We start from the raw sequence: 15,984 nt of genomic DNA on the forward strand, positions 1-15,984 counted from the left end.
AAATGGCTACTCTTTTTCCTTTTTCCCAGCTTGGAGCTCGAATCAGGGCTATGAAGGAAATGGCAACCCATTCCAGTATTCATGCCTGGAAAATCCCATGGACCAAGGAGCCTAGTGGGCTACAGTCCATGGGGTTGCAAAGAGTCAAACACAATTAAGTGACTTCACTTCACTTCACCTGGTGGCAAATGTTTAGCCACTAAGGTCTCAAAATTTGAGACTACTGCATATCCCACTCTTCTTTTTCCATCCAACACAAAGCTGCTTCCATCAGTGTACGAGATTACCTCAAGATTGGTCAGAGGATCTTCTTACAATCCCTCTCATGGTTTTATCCAGTGGTCCAAGGTTTCTAGGCAAGAGTGAAATGGGAGAGAGCCCTCGGGAGTAGACAGGAGGGTCTTTGGGTTAAGAACTTCACAAGGGGATATAGTCAGGCATGGATTTTCCATCAGCACTATTTGATATCTGAGGATCCTTTGATCAGACATCCATAAATGGCCTCTCCCATTCAGTTGTTTCACTTAGTCAGTTCAGTCAGTCAGTCGTGTCCAATTCTACGTGACCCCATGGACTGCAGCATACCAGGCCTCCCTCTCCATCACCAACTCCTGAAGCTTACTCAAAATCTTGTCCATTGAGTTGGTGATGCCATGCAACCATCTCATCTTCTGTCCTCCCCTTCTCCTCCTGCCTTCAATCTTTCCCAGCATCAAGGTCTTTTCAAATGAGTCAGCTCTTCACATCAGGTGGCCAAAGGATTGGAGTTTCAGCTTCAGCATCAGTCCTTCCAATGAATATTCAGGATTTATTTCCTTTAGGATGGATGGGTTGGATCTCCTTTCTGTCCAAGGGACTCTCAAGAGTCTTCTCCAACATCACAGTTATAAAAGTGTCAATTCTTCACCACTCAGCTTTCTTTATAGTCCAACTCTCATGTCCATACATGACTACTGGAAAAACCATAGCCTTGACTAAATTGACCTTTGTTGGCAAAGTAATGTCTCTGCTTTTCAATATGCTATCTAGGTTGGTCATAAATTTCCTTCCAATGAGTAAGCGTCTTTTAATTTCATGGCTGCAGTCACCATCTGCAGTGATTTTGGAGCCCCCCAAAATAAAGTCTGCCACTGTTTCTCCATCTATTTCCCATGAAGTGATGGCACTGGATGCCATGATCTTCATTTTCTGAATGTTGAGCTTCAAGCCAACTTTTTCACTCTCCTCTTTAATTTTCATCAAGAGGCCCTTTAGTTCTTCTTCATTTTCTGCCATAAGGGTGGTGTCATCTGAGTATCTGAGGTTATTGATATTTCTCCCAGCAATCTTGATCCTAGCTTGTGCTTCATCCACCATGTTTCAAAATAGTTAGTTTTCCCCCAAGAGAGAGTTTCAAAGCATCTTCTATCAGGACTGCCATAGCTGCAAGATTTCGAAGGCAGGGAAAGATCTCTTCCCAATAAGGGAGTAGGACACACAGAGACCACCAGGAACTGGTGAGAAAATATTTGTCCATCCCAGCAACAAAGAAGTGCTCAGGTGAATCTTTTTGTAACTGTTTTTCCTGGAGAACCCAAAATAGTACAGGTTTGGGAGGAGAAGGCTCCCGAGTAGGAAGGAGATCAGGACAGAGTAGGCAGCCCCTGTGTCAACCAAGAAATTCTCAGACCTATCTGCCACATCCAATTTTACCCTTGGCTTCATCCCCATGGTGGTTATCTGTGACAGGCAGGCTGGCTGGAGTGGACTGCTTCAGTCCTGTTGAGCCATCGTGAGCAAAGGCTTGGTGCTTGACCTTGAGGCTCTTGGGTCCCAAGGGCAGAGTGCCACCCAATGTCCCAATTGATGGGATTTGTAGCAAGCCCTTTTAGGAGACTTGTCACAGTTTGGACACTCTTTGGACCAAAGCTCCACTGTCTACAGATTAGGCATTTGCCTCATGCCTTGTCCTTCAAGACTCAGGCTTTGCCATAGGGCTTCTCTGGATGACGGCTAGCATCTGGACATGCTTTGTCTGTTTCCTTTTCTCCCTTTCCTGGGCCTTGGCCTCCCTCTTCTGTTCTCTGTTATAAAAGGTATTGATAGCTGTCTGGACATCTCATCTAAAGAGGCAACAAGATCCTGCTGCAGGAGCTGTTGTAACTTTATTCCGATGCCTGATGCACATTGGGACAGGAATTTGTCCTTTAAAATCACCTGTCCCTCATAAGAGTCTAAGTCCAAATTGGTAAACTTTTGGAGGGCCTCCTTCAGCCTTTCCAGAAAAGCAATGAGGTTCTCATTGGGCTTCTGAGTTATTGCTGAGACCAGGCACAGTCCCACAACTATAAGGCTTCCTTTTGTTTTTATGGGTGGACTTCCTTAGGGGTGAGTCTTTCTGAAGCTTATCCTACCCAGTACTGTTGCAATCTGAGAGCTGAGCATTCCCAGGTCAGGGTGCAGATCCAGGCAGGCTGAGGCATGACAGCCTCCCAAGAATTGGGTCCCTAGGCAGGTCGAGGAATGTCGACCTCCTGGGACCCCTGGACTGGCAGATCTCTGAGCAGGTTGAGGTGTGACAAACTTCTGGGGACCAGATCCCTAGGCAGATCTTAGGTTCCTCCCTAAGAGCAGATTAGAGTGTCTGCAGTGGTAAACATTTCATTGTCATAGACCCGCTTTAGGTAACATCAGAAGTAATGACAAGAGTGGGTTATCTGGTCCTGTTAGGGGCATTAAGAGTATTTTAGGGGGTAGAGTCCTGGTTGTAGAAATTAGTAAGTGGCTTAAGAACAAATTGATAAGCAATAGACCATGTGTTCCATAAAGTGGAGTGGAGATCTGATCCGGGGATATGTTTGTAAGGAGAAGGGTGGCAAGGGTTTGGACCCAAATGGTCTGCAGCACTAACTCCCAAAGAGGTAAACATTATCCCTGAAAGCCCAGTTGCTCTTGAAGGGATGCCACCAACAGATGGACTTCTAATAGGCGTTGTGTGCCTGTTGCCTGCCCTAGTAGGTTCCCTGAGAGATGCTCTGGTTGCACATGTTGTAGGAAACACGGAAGATGAAGGCCTGAACATCTAGAGGGATTGGATATTATATGGTATTTCCCTCCCAAGGGCCAGCTATTTTCTAATTGTCCCTCCAGAAGGTTGTAGAGGCAACATTGTGAACCCAAATGTGGCTCAGGAAAAGAGCAAGAAACAGGAGGGAAGGGGGCAGGACACAACTTTGAAAGAATGACATAACCCAGTTCAGCTCAGTTCAGTCACTCAGTCCTGTCTGACTCTTTGTGACCCCATGGACTGCAGCATGCCAGGCCTTCCTGTCATCACCAACTCCCAGAGTTTACTCAAACTCATGTCCATTGAGTCAGTGATGCCATCCAATCACCTCATCTTCTGTCGTCCCCTTCTCCTCCCACTCTCAATGTTTCCCAGCATCAGGGTCTTTTCAAATGAGTCAGCTCTTCCCATCACGTGGCCAAAGGGTTGGAGTTTCAGCTTCAACATCCGTCCTTCCAATGAATATTCGGACTGATTTCCTTTAGGATGGACTGGTCGGATATCCTTGCTGTCCAAAGGACTCTGAAGAGTCTTCTCCAACACCACAGTTCAAAAGCATCAATTCTTCAACACTCAGCTTTCTTTGTAGTCCAACTCTCACATCCATACATGATCACTGGAAAAACCACAGCTTAGACTAGACGGGCCTTTGTTGTCAAAGTAATGTCTCTGTTTTTTTTTTAAAATTTAAATTTATTTATTTTAATTGGAGGCTAATTACTTTACAATATTGTATTGGTTCTGCCACACATCAACATGAATCCACCACGGGCATACACATGTTCTCCATCCTGAACCCCACCCCACCTCCCTCCCTGTACCATCTCTGTGGCTCATCCCAGTGCACCAGCCCCAAGGATCCTGTATCGAACCTGGACTGGTGATTAGTTACTTATACGATATTATATATGTTTCCATGACATTCCCCCAAATCATCCCACCCTCTCCCTCTCCCACAGAGTCCAAAAGACTGTTCTATACATCTGTGTCTCTTTTGCTGTCTTGCATACAGGGTTATCATTACCATCTTTCTAAATTCCATATATATGCGTTACTATACTGTATTGGTGTTTTTCTTTCTGGCTTACTTCACTCTGTATAATAGGCTCCAGTTTCATCCACCTCATTAGAACTGATTCAAATGTATTCTTTTTAATGGCTGAGTAATATTCCATTGTGTATATGTACCACAGCTTTCTTAACCATTCATCTGCTGATGTCTCTGTTTTTAATATGCTTTTCTTTCAAGGATCAAGCGTCTTTTTGTTTCATGGCTGCAGTCACCATCTTCAGTGATTTTGGAGCCCCCCAAAAATAGTCTGCCACTGTTGCCACTGTTTCTATTTGTCATGAAATGATGGGACAAGATGCCATGATTTAGTTTTCTGAATGTTGAGTTTTAAACCAACTTTTTAACTATCCTCTTTCACTTTCATCAAGAGGCTCTTTAGTTCTTCACTTTCTGCCATAAGGGGGATGTCATTTGCATATCCGAGGTTATTGATATTTCTCCGGGCAATCTTGATTCCAGCTTCAGCTTCATCCAGCCCAGCGTTTCTTGTGATGTATTCTGCATATAAGTTAAATAAGCATTGTGACAATATAAAACCTTGACATACTCCTTTTGCAATTTGGAACCAGTCTATTGTTCCATGTCCAGTTCTAACTGTTGCTTCCTGACCTGCATACAGGTTTCTCAAGAGGCAGGTTGGGTGGTCTGGTATTCCAATCTCTGTAAGAATTTTCCACAGTTTGTTGGGATCCACACATTCAAAGGTTTTGGCATAATCAATAAAGCAGAAATAGATGGTTTTCTGGAATTCTCCTGCTTTGTCGATGATCCAGTTGATGTTGGCAATTTGATCTCTGGTGCCTCTGCCTTTTCTAAATCCAGCTGGAACATCTGTAAGTTCACAGGCCACATATTTTTGAAGCCTGGCTTGGAGAATTTTGAGCATTACTTTAGTAGCTGGTGAGATGAGTGCAATTGTGAGACAGTTTGAACATTCTATGGCATTGCATTTCTTTGGGATTGGAATAAAATCTGACCTTTTCCAGTCCTGTGGCCACTGCTAAGACTTCCAAATTTGCTGGCATATTGAGAGCAGCACTTTCACAGCATCATCTTTTAGGTTTTGAAATAGCTCAACTGGAATTCCACCACCTCCACTAGCTTTGTTTGTAGTGATGATTCCTAAGGCCCACTTGACTTCACATTCCAGCATGTCTGGTTCTAGGTGAGTGATCACACCATCGTGATTATCTCGGTCATGAAGATCTTTTTTGGTAGAGTTCTCCTGTGTATTCTTGCCACCTCTTCTTAATTTCTGCTGCTTTTGTTAAGTCTATCGCATTTCTGTCCTTTCTTGTGCCTATCTTTGCATGAAATGTTCCCTTGGGATCTCTAATTTTCTTGACGAAATCTCTATCTTTCCCATTCTATTGTTTTCCTCTATTTCTTTGCACTAATCACTGAGGAAGGTTTTCTTATCTCTCCTTGCTATCCTTTGGAACTCTGCATTCAAATGGGTATATCTTTCCTTTTCTCCTTTGCTTTTCACTTCTCTTTTTCATAGCTATTTGTAAGGCCTCCTCAGACAGCCATTTTTTCATTTCTTTTCTTGGGGATGGTCTTGATCCCTGCCTCCTGTACAACGTCATGAACCTCCATCCATAGTTCATCAGGCACTCTGTCTATCAGATCTAATGCCTTGAATCTATTTCTCACTGCCACTGTATAATTGTAAGGGATTGAATTTAGGTCATACCTGAATGGTCTAGTGGTTTTCCCTACTTTCTTCAATCTAAGTCTGAATTTGGCAATAAGGAGTTCATGATCTGAGCCACAGTCAGCTCCCAGTCTTACTTTTGCTGACTGTATAGAGCTTCTCCATCTTTGGCTGCAAAGAATATAATCAATATGATTTTGGTATTGACTATCTGGTGATAGCCATATGTAGAGTATTCTCTTGTATTGTTGGAAGAGGGTGTTTGCTATAACCAGCACGTTTTCTTGGCAGAACTCTATTTTAGCCTTGGCTCTGCTTTGTTCTGTACTCCAAGCCCAAATTTGCCTGTTACTCCCACTTATTAGCATATGAAATCAACCTGCTCGCAGCACCACATTCTATGGCTGCCCTCATCCTTTGTGATGGCCCACACCCTGTGGAGTGTGTTTCTCTCTGAATCCGGACAAATCCACTTCTTACCTATCACTGTGTCCCTCACTGAATTTTTTGCAATGAGACATCAAGAGCCTGAGCTTCATCAGGTCCTGAAGCCAGGAACCATGGGTTTTGGCCAGGCTCAAGTCCCAGTCGGATATACTGAGTGACTAAGCATAGCACAGAGCCCCTGCCATGTGAGTTTGAGCCCCAATCTTAGGTAAACGGTTTCAAGCACAACTTTCAGAAATGGAAAGATGATGACCTGCCCAATACTTTGTAAGCAGTGGCATAGATGGAGAGAGGAGTTGAAGGAAGGGAGGAAAAATCAGTGGAAAAAATGTGCTGAGAAATCCATTTCATAAATTGCCTGAAAATCTGCCAAATACCTGACCTGTGCTCACAGTTTTCATTGGCCTGATCCTTGGCACAAAGAAGATTAAGGACAGAAGAATCCCCACCCTCTTTGGTAACAGCTACTGGGGCCCAGCAGAGAGTGGAGCCTTTGGGACACACTGAGGAGTAGCCCCTGCCAGAGTCCCTCAGTTGCACCCACTGCTGCTTGCCTGTTCATCGGGGGTTTGAGGAAACAAGAAACAAGTGATAGTAAAGGAATCAAGATTTTGTTAGCCCTATGTCCTTCCAGCCATAGGAGCAAGACCATCTTACCTTAACCGGAGGTCTTCTGGAATCTGAGACTGAGCCTCATGAGCTTTCTGCCGCGTTTATTTTTGCTGTCCTGGTTTCCAGAAAGCTTGGCTTCTTGTCATTTCCCCTGTGCTGGGTTTTCTTCCTGATCAGCTTTCACGCAGGAGCTTTTGCCAAGTTAGGCTTCTGCTGTGGTTGGCCTCCGCTCCACGGGGGCCGAGCTGAGGCTGTTTCAGCCAGGTTAAGCCTGAGTCACGGCACCATATATGTCAGGGGAGTTTGTAATTTCCTCGGTTCTGTCTCGTTGTGACAAAAATTTGAAGCGACGGACAGACCAGTCTCACAGCCCTGTGTAATTTCCTCAGACAGACCAGTGTTTTAGCACCACATAATTTATTCTGTGGACCAGTGTTATAGCTCCTTGTTACAGCTCAGTTTTATGTAGAAAGCAAAGGCAAATACATCCTCGAGGCATGAGGGCAGACCGACCCAAAAAACGTGAAGAGAAGCCCCTGCCTCGATTTTGGCTCCTCTTTTTATACATTTGTCTCCTCTCCTCTGAGCCTGCCTTTCGTAAACGGGGCCAGTCAGGAGGGCTGCCTGTTTTACCTGAGTTTCTCCTTCTAGTCCTTGGACCTTCCTTACTTCTATTTTTGTGTGCTTTTCCGTCCTTTGTCTTTTAGCCAGCGCCATTCTGGACTTCTTTTTCCTATTCTAGCACCTAACAGTAAAGAATCTGCAAGCAATGCAAGAGACCTGATTGGATCCCTCCATTGGGAAGATACCCTGGAGAAAGAATTGGAAACCCATTGCCGTATTCTTGCCTGGAGAACCCCATGCATTCTCATTATCTCTTTAAGGCCCTACCATTGAAAGGTTGTTGCTGATTCATGAAAGATGCTGGGATTCTTGGCCTCTGGAGGAGAGGAATTTCATTCCAGGCCAGTGACGAGGCTTGATCGCTCAGAGCTTTTGTGTGATAAAGTTTTATTAAAATATAAAAGGAATAGACAAAGCTTCTGACATAGACATCAGAAGGGAGAAGAAAGAGTACCCCCTGCTGCCGGGGGCCAGCGTGAGGAACTCCACCCACGGCAAAGGTCATGAGGAAGGAGGTTTGGCATACGCAAAGGCGTGATCAAGCCTCAGGAAACCCCCTGTTCCCGAGCATCTACCCCAAAACCAGAGTCTGTTTTATGCTCTCACCTACACCTCTGACTTTACGAGGAGCTCTCCCCCATCATCATTTCTCTCGGAGAAGGAGTTAACTTGCAGCTCCAAGGCAATAAAAATTCCTGGGCGTGACAAGAGTGTTTCAGCTTACGGACTCCTCTGAAGGTTATCTAGCCCACCTGTATAGATTCGTCCGGCCACATGTGATTGTTTACAGCCTCCCAATCTGAGAGGCACGAGATGTTTTAGACTTACTAAAGGCAAATTCTTTTGGGTAGTTAGAAATTATTAGTATAGTGGGTTGGTTAGGAATTATATTGGTGAAGAGTTTTTCATTTGTAATTGCTGCTAATTCCCTGCTCTGGGTAGGACAAGGATGTCTCAGGTCAAACCTCTCTGCTGACAGACTAGCTTGTGTGACAGGATTATCCATACTGCTGCCACTACGCACATGATTGTTTATTACCTCTCAACCATAAACAGCACAGAGAGTTTTGGAGTATTTTGAGAGTCTTAATTAGCATAGGGCTTTTTCTTCTTGTTGAGTCAATGATTGCCGCCAGGCCTCCATATCCTTAGGCACCTGGGAATATATTAATCAATGTATTTGGAATATAGAAAAGGAAATATAGTAGTTTTTAAGGTTAGCAATACTAGACTTTTTGAGTTAATGAATTTTCTCTTTTGTAATAGATCACTGTACTTTGTTATAAATCACTGTGTCCTTGCTATGTAAAAATGTAACTTTATCACTATCTTAAGACTAAATAGATCTTAAGGGGAACATTGGTGAAAAGATTTTCATTTGTTGGGCTGATGTTTGCTGCTAAATCTCCATGTTCCCTGCCCTTATAATGAATATAACAAACGTATAGGAGAAATAAATATTAACCTTTAAGCATATAGGAGAAATAAGTATTAACCTTTAAGATTAATCATGTTAACCTTGGGTTAAATAAATTCCTTTCTTTATTGTAACTCACTACACCCTCACCCTATAGGAATGTAACTTTATTGGAGGGTGGTGCCTGGTTTAAGAAAAAACACCCATGGAAAAAATAAGTTTTTGGTTATCAGAAAGAAAGGATCATAAAATCCCTAAGACCTTTTTATGTGAAGCACCTGATTTTGATAAAGGTCAGGACTGCTGACCCCCTCGTGACTCTGTATTCATCCCTATATGTAACAAAAGGTATATAAGCAAACTCAAAAATAAAGAAATCGGATCAGTTTCCGGAAAGACTGATACCCCCATGTCGTTCTTTCTTGCTCCTCGTTCTTCTGGCTGAATTCCCATCTGGAGCATGGATGCTATTCCGCGTAATCCAAGTTATTCAGCCTCTTTTTCTCCACTAATCTTCCTACTACACTATCTGTTTCTAATCTCTCTATATATCTGTAATTAAATATGTATTTTTCCAAGGACGCCGACTCCGTCCCCACCTGCGAATTCCCTGGACACACCGGGGCTGGACCCCGGCACCCTGCTAGTCTTTCAGTTCAGTTGAGTCGCTCAGTCGTGTCCAACTCTCTGTGACCCCATGAATCGCAGCACGCCAGGCCTCCCTGTCCATCACCAACTCCTAGAGTTCACTCACACTCACGTCCATCGAGTCCGTGATGCCATCCAGCCATCTCATCCTTGGTCGTCCCCTTCTCCTCCCGCCCCCAATCACTCCCAGCATCAGAGTCTTTTCCAATGAGTCAACTCTTCACATGAGGTGGCCAAAGTACTGAAGCTTCAGCTTTAGCATCATTCCTTCCAAAGAAATCCCAGGGCTGATCTCCTTCAGAATGGACTGGTTGGATCTCCTTGCAGTCCAAGGGACTCTCAAGAGTCTTCTCCAACACCACACTTCAAAAGCATCAATTCTTCGGTGCTCAGCCTTCTTCACAGTCCAACTCTCAAATCCATACGTGACCACAGGAAAAACCATAGCCTTGACTAGACGGGCCTTAGTCGGCAAAGTAATGTCTCTGCTTTTGAATATACTATCTAGGTTGGTTATAACTTTTCTTCCAAGGAGTAAGCGTCTATTAATTTCATGGCTGCAATCACCATCTGCAGTAATTTTGGAGCCCAAAAAAATAAACTCTGACATTGTTTCTACAGTTTCCCCATCTATTTCCCATGAAGTGATGGGACCGGATGCCATGATCTTCGTTTTCTGAATGTTGACCTTTAAGCCAGCTTTTCCACTCTCTTTCACTTTCACCAAGAGGCTTTTTAGCACATCTTCACTTTCTGCCATAAGGGTGGTGTCATCTGCATATCTGAGGTTATTGATATTTCCCCCAGCAATCTTGATTCCAGCTTGTGTTTCTTCCAGTCCAGCGTTTCTCCTGATGTACTCTGCATATAAGTTAAATAAGCAGGGTGACAATATACAGCCTTGACGTCCTCCTTTTCCTATTTGGAACCAGTCTGTTGTTCCATGTCCAGTTCTAATTGTTGTTTCCTGACCTGCATACAGATTTCTCAAGAGGCAGGTTAGGTGGTCTGGTATTCCCATCTCTTTCAGAATTTTCCACAGTTTCTTGTGATCCACACAGTCAAAGGCTTTGGCATAGTCAATAAAGCAGAAATAGATGTTTTTCTGGAACTCTCTTGCTTTTTCCATGATCCAGGGGATGTTGGCAATTTGATCTCTGGTTCCTCTGCCTTTTCTTAAACCAATTTGAACATCAGGGAGTTCACGGTTCATGTATTGCTGAAGCCTGGCTTGGAGAATTTTGAGCATTACTTTACTAGCATGTGAAATGAGTGCAATTGTGCGGTAGTTTGAGCATTATTTTGCATTGCCTTTCTTTGGGATTGGAATGAAAACTGACCTTTTCCAGTCCTGTGGCCACTGCTGAGTTTTCCAAATTTGCTGGCATATTGAGTGCAGCACTTTCACAGCATCATCTTTCAGGATTTGAAACAGCTCAACTGGAATTCCATCACCTCCACTAGCTTTGTTTTTAGTGATGCTTTCTAAGGCCCACTTGACTTCACATTCCAAGATGTCTGGCTCTAGATTAGTGATCACATCATTATGATTATCTGGGTCTTGAAGATCTTTTTTGTATAGTTCTTCCGTTTATTCTTGCCACCTCTTCTTAATATCTTCTGCTTCTGTTAGGTCCAGACCATTTCTGTCCTTTATCGAGCCCATCTTTGCATGAAATGTTCCCTTGGTATCTCTCATTTTCTTGAAGAGATCTCTAGTCTTTCCCATTGTGTTGTTTTCCTCTATTTCTTTGCATTGATCACTGAAGAAGGCTTTCTTATCTCTTCTTGCTATTCTTTGGAACTCTGCATTCAGATGCGTATATCTTTCCTTTTTCTCCTTTGCTTTTGCCTCTCTTAGTTTCAGAGCTATTTGTAAGGCCTCCCCAGACAGCCATTTTGCTTTTTTGCATTTCTTTTCCATGGGGATGGTCTTGATCCCTGTCTCCTGTACAATGTCACGAACCTCATTCCATAGTTCATCAGGCACTCTATCTATCAGATCTAGGCCCTTAAATCTAATTCTCACTTCCACTGTATAATCATAAGGGATTTGATTTAGGTCATACCTGAATGGTCTAGCGGTTTTTCCTGCTTTCTTCAATTTGATTCTGAATTTGGTAATAAGGATTTCATAGTCTGAGCCACAGTCAGCTCCTGGTCTTGTTTTTGCTGACTGTGTACAGCTTCTCCATCTTTGGCTGCAAAGAATATAATTAATCTGATTTCAGTGTTGACCATCTGGTGAAGTCCATGTGTAGAGTCTTCTCTTGTGTTGTTGGAAGAGGGTGTTTGCTATGACCAGTGCATTTTCTTGGCAAAACTCTATTAGTCTTTGCCCTGCTTCATTCCGCATGCCAAGGCCAAATTTGCTTGTTACTCCAGGTGTTTCTTGACTTCCTAGTTTTGCATTCCAGTCCCCTTAATGAAAAGGACATCGTTTTTGGGTGTTAGTTCTAAAAGGTCTTGTAGGTCTTCTTAAAACCATTCAACCTCAGTTTCTTCAGTGTTACTGGTTGGGGCATAGACTTGGATAACTGTGATATTGAATGCTTTGCCTTGGAAACGAACAGAGATCATTCTGTCGTTTTTGAGATTGCATCCAAGTACTGCATTTCGAACTCTTTTGTTGACCATGATGGCTACTCCATTTCTTCTGAGGGATTCCTGCCCGCAGTAGTAGATATAATGGTCATCTGAGTTAAATTCACCCATTCCAGTCCATTTTAGTTCGCTGATTCCTAGAATGTTGACGTTCACTCTTACCATCTCTTGTTTGACCACTTCCAATTTGCCTTGATTCATGGACCTGACATTCCAGGTTCCTATGCAATATTGCTCTTTACCGCATCGGATCTTGCTTCTATCACCAGTCACATCCACAACTGAGTATTGTTTTTGCTTTGGCTCCATCCCTTTATTCTTTCCGGAGTTATTTCTCCACTGATCTCCAGTAGCATATTGGGCACCTAATGACCTGGGGAGTTCCTCTTTTGGTATCCTATCATTTTGCCTTTTCATAGTGTTCATGGGGTTCTCAAGGCAAGAATACTGAAGTGGCTTGCCATTCCCTTCACCAGTGAACCACATTCTGTCAGACCTCTCCACCATGACCCGCCCGTCTTGGGTTGTCCTGCAGGCATGGTTTGGTTTCATTGAGTTAGACAAGGCTGTGAAGAGATACCCCATGCCCAAGGTAAGAGAAACCCAGTTAAGATGGTAGCTGTTGCAAGAGAGCATCAGAGGGCAAACACACTGAAACCATACTCATAGAACAAAGACCTAGTGCACCAAAAACAAATCAATTACTGGGAGGAAGGAGGGTTGTGAGCTGGGTCCCCTAGTTTTACACTCTTTCTACTTCAGTGTCCTTGCTGATCAATGAATTCAACTGTCCAGGAAAATATTCAAGAAACACAAGAGAAATGGGAAAATTATTTGACCCAAAATGAGGGCTATAGCTTGGGGCCACCCTCTCAGATAGCTCTGGGGATCTGCTCCATTGAAGCACAATCTTATACCTCATCCAAACAAAGCACATACCTCAACATGACAGGGTGTATTCCTTAAAGTTTCAAAAGAAACAGACTTAGTACATAGACAGTGAGACAGCAGGAACCTGGTGCCTGGGAAGGGAACATTATCTTCCAGGGAGTGTGAACATGGATGCCATGAGAAGGGAGTTATTCATTCTTATCTTCAAAACAGATGTTCTTTATTTCAGGGTTAAAGATGTGCTGTGAGAGTTGGACAGACCGTCTTAGTTCACACACAGTGGAGCCTGAACCATGGATAAGCCAAAATGACTTCCCCATTCCTCAATACGTGAACATCTTCTCCATCACAGGACACAAAAATGTTAGAAACTTATGATCCAGCAATTCTACCTTTGAGGCTGTGCCCAGAAGAATTGAAAGCACACTCTAGAAGAGATATTTCTACATCCTTGTTCACAGCAGCATTATTCACAATAACTAAAACATGAAAGCAACCAAGTACCCGCTGATCAAAGAATCGCTAAGTCCATGTGGTGTGTGCATATACTAGAGTATTGCTACTGCTGCTGCTAAGTCGCTTCAGTCGTCTCTGACTCTGTGAGACCCCATGGACAGCAGCCCACCAGGCTCCCCTGTCCCTGGGATTCTCCAGGCAAGAGCACTGGAGTGGGTTGCCATTTCCTTTTCCAATGCATGAAAGTGAAAAGTGAAAGTTAAGTCGTTCAGTCGTGTCCTACTCTTAGCGACCCCAGGGACTGGGGCCCACCAGGCTCCTCCATCCATGGGATTTTCCAAGCAAGAGTACTGGAGTGGGGTCCCATTGTCTTCTCTGTACTAGAGTATTATTCAGCATTTAAAAAGGAGAGGAATTTAGCCCATGCTACAATATAGAGGAATCTAGTACACATTCTACTAAGCAAAATAAGCCCGACAGGAAGGGATAAATAATGTTTGAGTCCACTGAAATGAGGCACCTGGAGAGCTCAGATTTAGAGAAAGTAGGACAAAGATTGCCAGGAACTCAGAAAGGAGGAAGGCAGGATTGTTGTTGAGTGGGCACAGAGTTCATATATTGCAAGGTGAAAAAAGTTCGGAGTTTGGTTGCAAAAAATGCATACGTATTTATTTCTACTGACATGGACACTTGAAAGTGAAAGTGAAGTCGCTCAGTTACATCCAACTCTTTGTGACCCCTTGGACTGTAGCCTACCAGGCTCCTCCATCTGGGCAAGAGTACTGGAGTGGGTTGCCATTTTCTTCTCCAAGGATTTTCCCAACCCAGAGATTGAACATGGGTCTCCTGCATTGTAGTCAGACATTCTACCATATGACCAGCAGGGAAGTCCTCTTGGACACTTAAAAATGGTTAAAATGGTCAATTTCATGTTATGAGTAATAACATAAAATTAAAAAAAAAAAAAACCCTCTCAGAACCACTCCCTGAGAGTAACCACAGAAGGGTCCAGGCTGATAGCTACATGGCAAATGCTCCCCGCCCATCCAGCTTCATCTCCACCCTAACAACGCAGAGGGTAACCGCAGTCTTCTGTGCTCAGGACTCCCCACTTTGGTCCTTAGAGATGTCTCAGCTCCAGTCCTGCATGACTTAACCTCAGCCTCCCTGACTGATCCAGTGCTCCAGGCTCTGCTCCAAGGATCCAGTAAGTCTTGGGTCACCCTCTTCTGTAGGAGACTGGGTGCTGAGTTCTCATCCTCCCAAAGAGACCTCTGCAATCCCTGAGATGGAGGTGGTCAGTCCGGCTCCTGACTGAGGGTGGAGAGACCCATTTTTCAGATGAAAACAGGAGCTGGAAGTTGTCAGGTTTATGTGGGAATTGGTGATGCAGGGGGTTGGATCAGACCATGGAGATTCTAAGACCTTTTTTTTTTTTTAACTGGTGCTCAAACAACATCAAAGATTCCCCTGGAACAGGGTTTATGGTGTGAGGACCACTGATGTCAGTCTCCTGTGTAGTGCTGACCCTCTGATTCTGCAGGTTCCTCCTCTGTGGATGCCCCAGTGACTGTAAGGATCTTGAGCATCCATGGATTTTGGTGTCTTCAGAGGAGGGCTGTGTGGTGATTTATATTAAGTCACCATTGGTTTGCTAACCCAGCAACTCTGTGAAGTTAGCTCTATTTCTTCTTATTGGCAGTAATTTTTAAATATGGTGGTAAATTACACATAGCTTAATATTTGCCATCTTAACCATTTTTAAGTATACAGTTCAGTGATGTTAGGTATAATATGGTTGTGCTACCAATCTTAAAGAACTCTTTTCACCTCTTTTTTTCCTCTTCTTTCCTAAGAAGAAAACTAAAACTGGGTCTCCGTTTAACAGTAACTCCCAGTTTCACCATTCATTCGAGTCCCTGGCAAACCACCATTCTACTTTAAGAAGCTGACTCCTCTCAGTACTTCATGGACATGGAATCATAGCATGTTTTTTTGTGACTGGATTATGTCACTAAGCATAATGTCCTCAGTGTTCCTCCACATTATAGCATACATCAGAATTTCCTGTCTCTTTTAGAGAACAGACTTGTGGACCCAGAGGGGGAGGGAGATGGTGGGATGAATTGAGAGAGTGGCATTGAAACATATATACTACCATATGTAAAAGAGATCACCAGTAGGAATTTGCTATGTAATACAGGGAGCTCAACCCGGTGCTCTGTGACAACCTAGAAGGGTGGGATGGAGTAGGGGGATGGGAGGGGTCAAGAGGGAGGGGACATATGCATACCTATGGCTGATTCATGCTGATGTATGGCAGAAATGAACACAACAGTGCAAAGCAATCATCCGCCAATTAAAAATAAATTTTAGAAAGTATATTTGAAAAAAAGAATTTCCTATCTGTTTAAGGCTGAATAATATTCCACTGTATGTACTGCCGCATTGTGTTAATCCATTCCTTCATGGATGGACATCTGGGTTGCTTCCAACTTTCAGCTATTGTG

Source organism: Capricornis sumatraensis, chromosome 20 (genome assembly GCF_032405125.1).
Source record: "Capricornis sumatraensis isolate serow.1 chromosome 20, serow.2, whole genome shotgun sequence".
In the NCBI taxonomy this organism is placed as follows: Eukaryota; Metazoa; Chordata; class Mammalia; order Artiodactyla; family Bovidae; genus Capricornis; species Capricornis sumatraensis.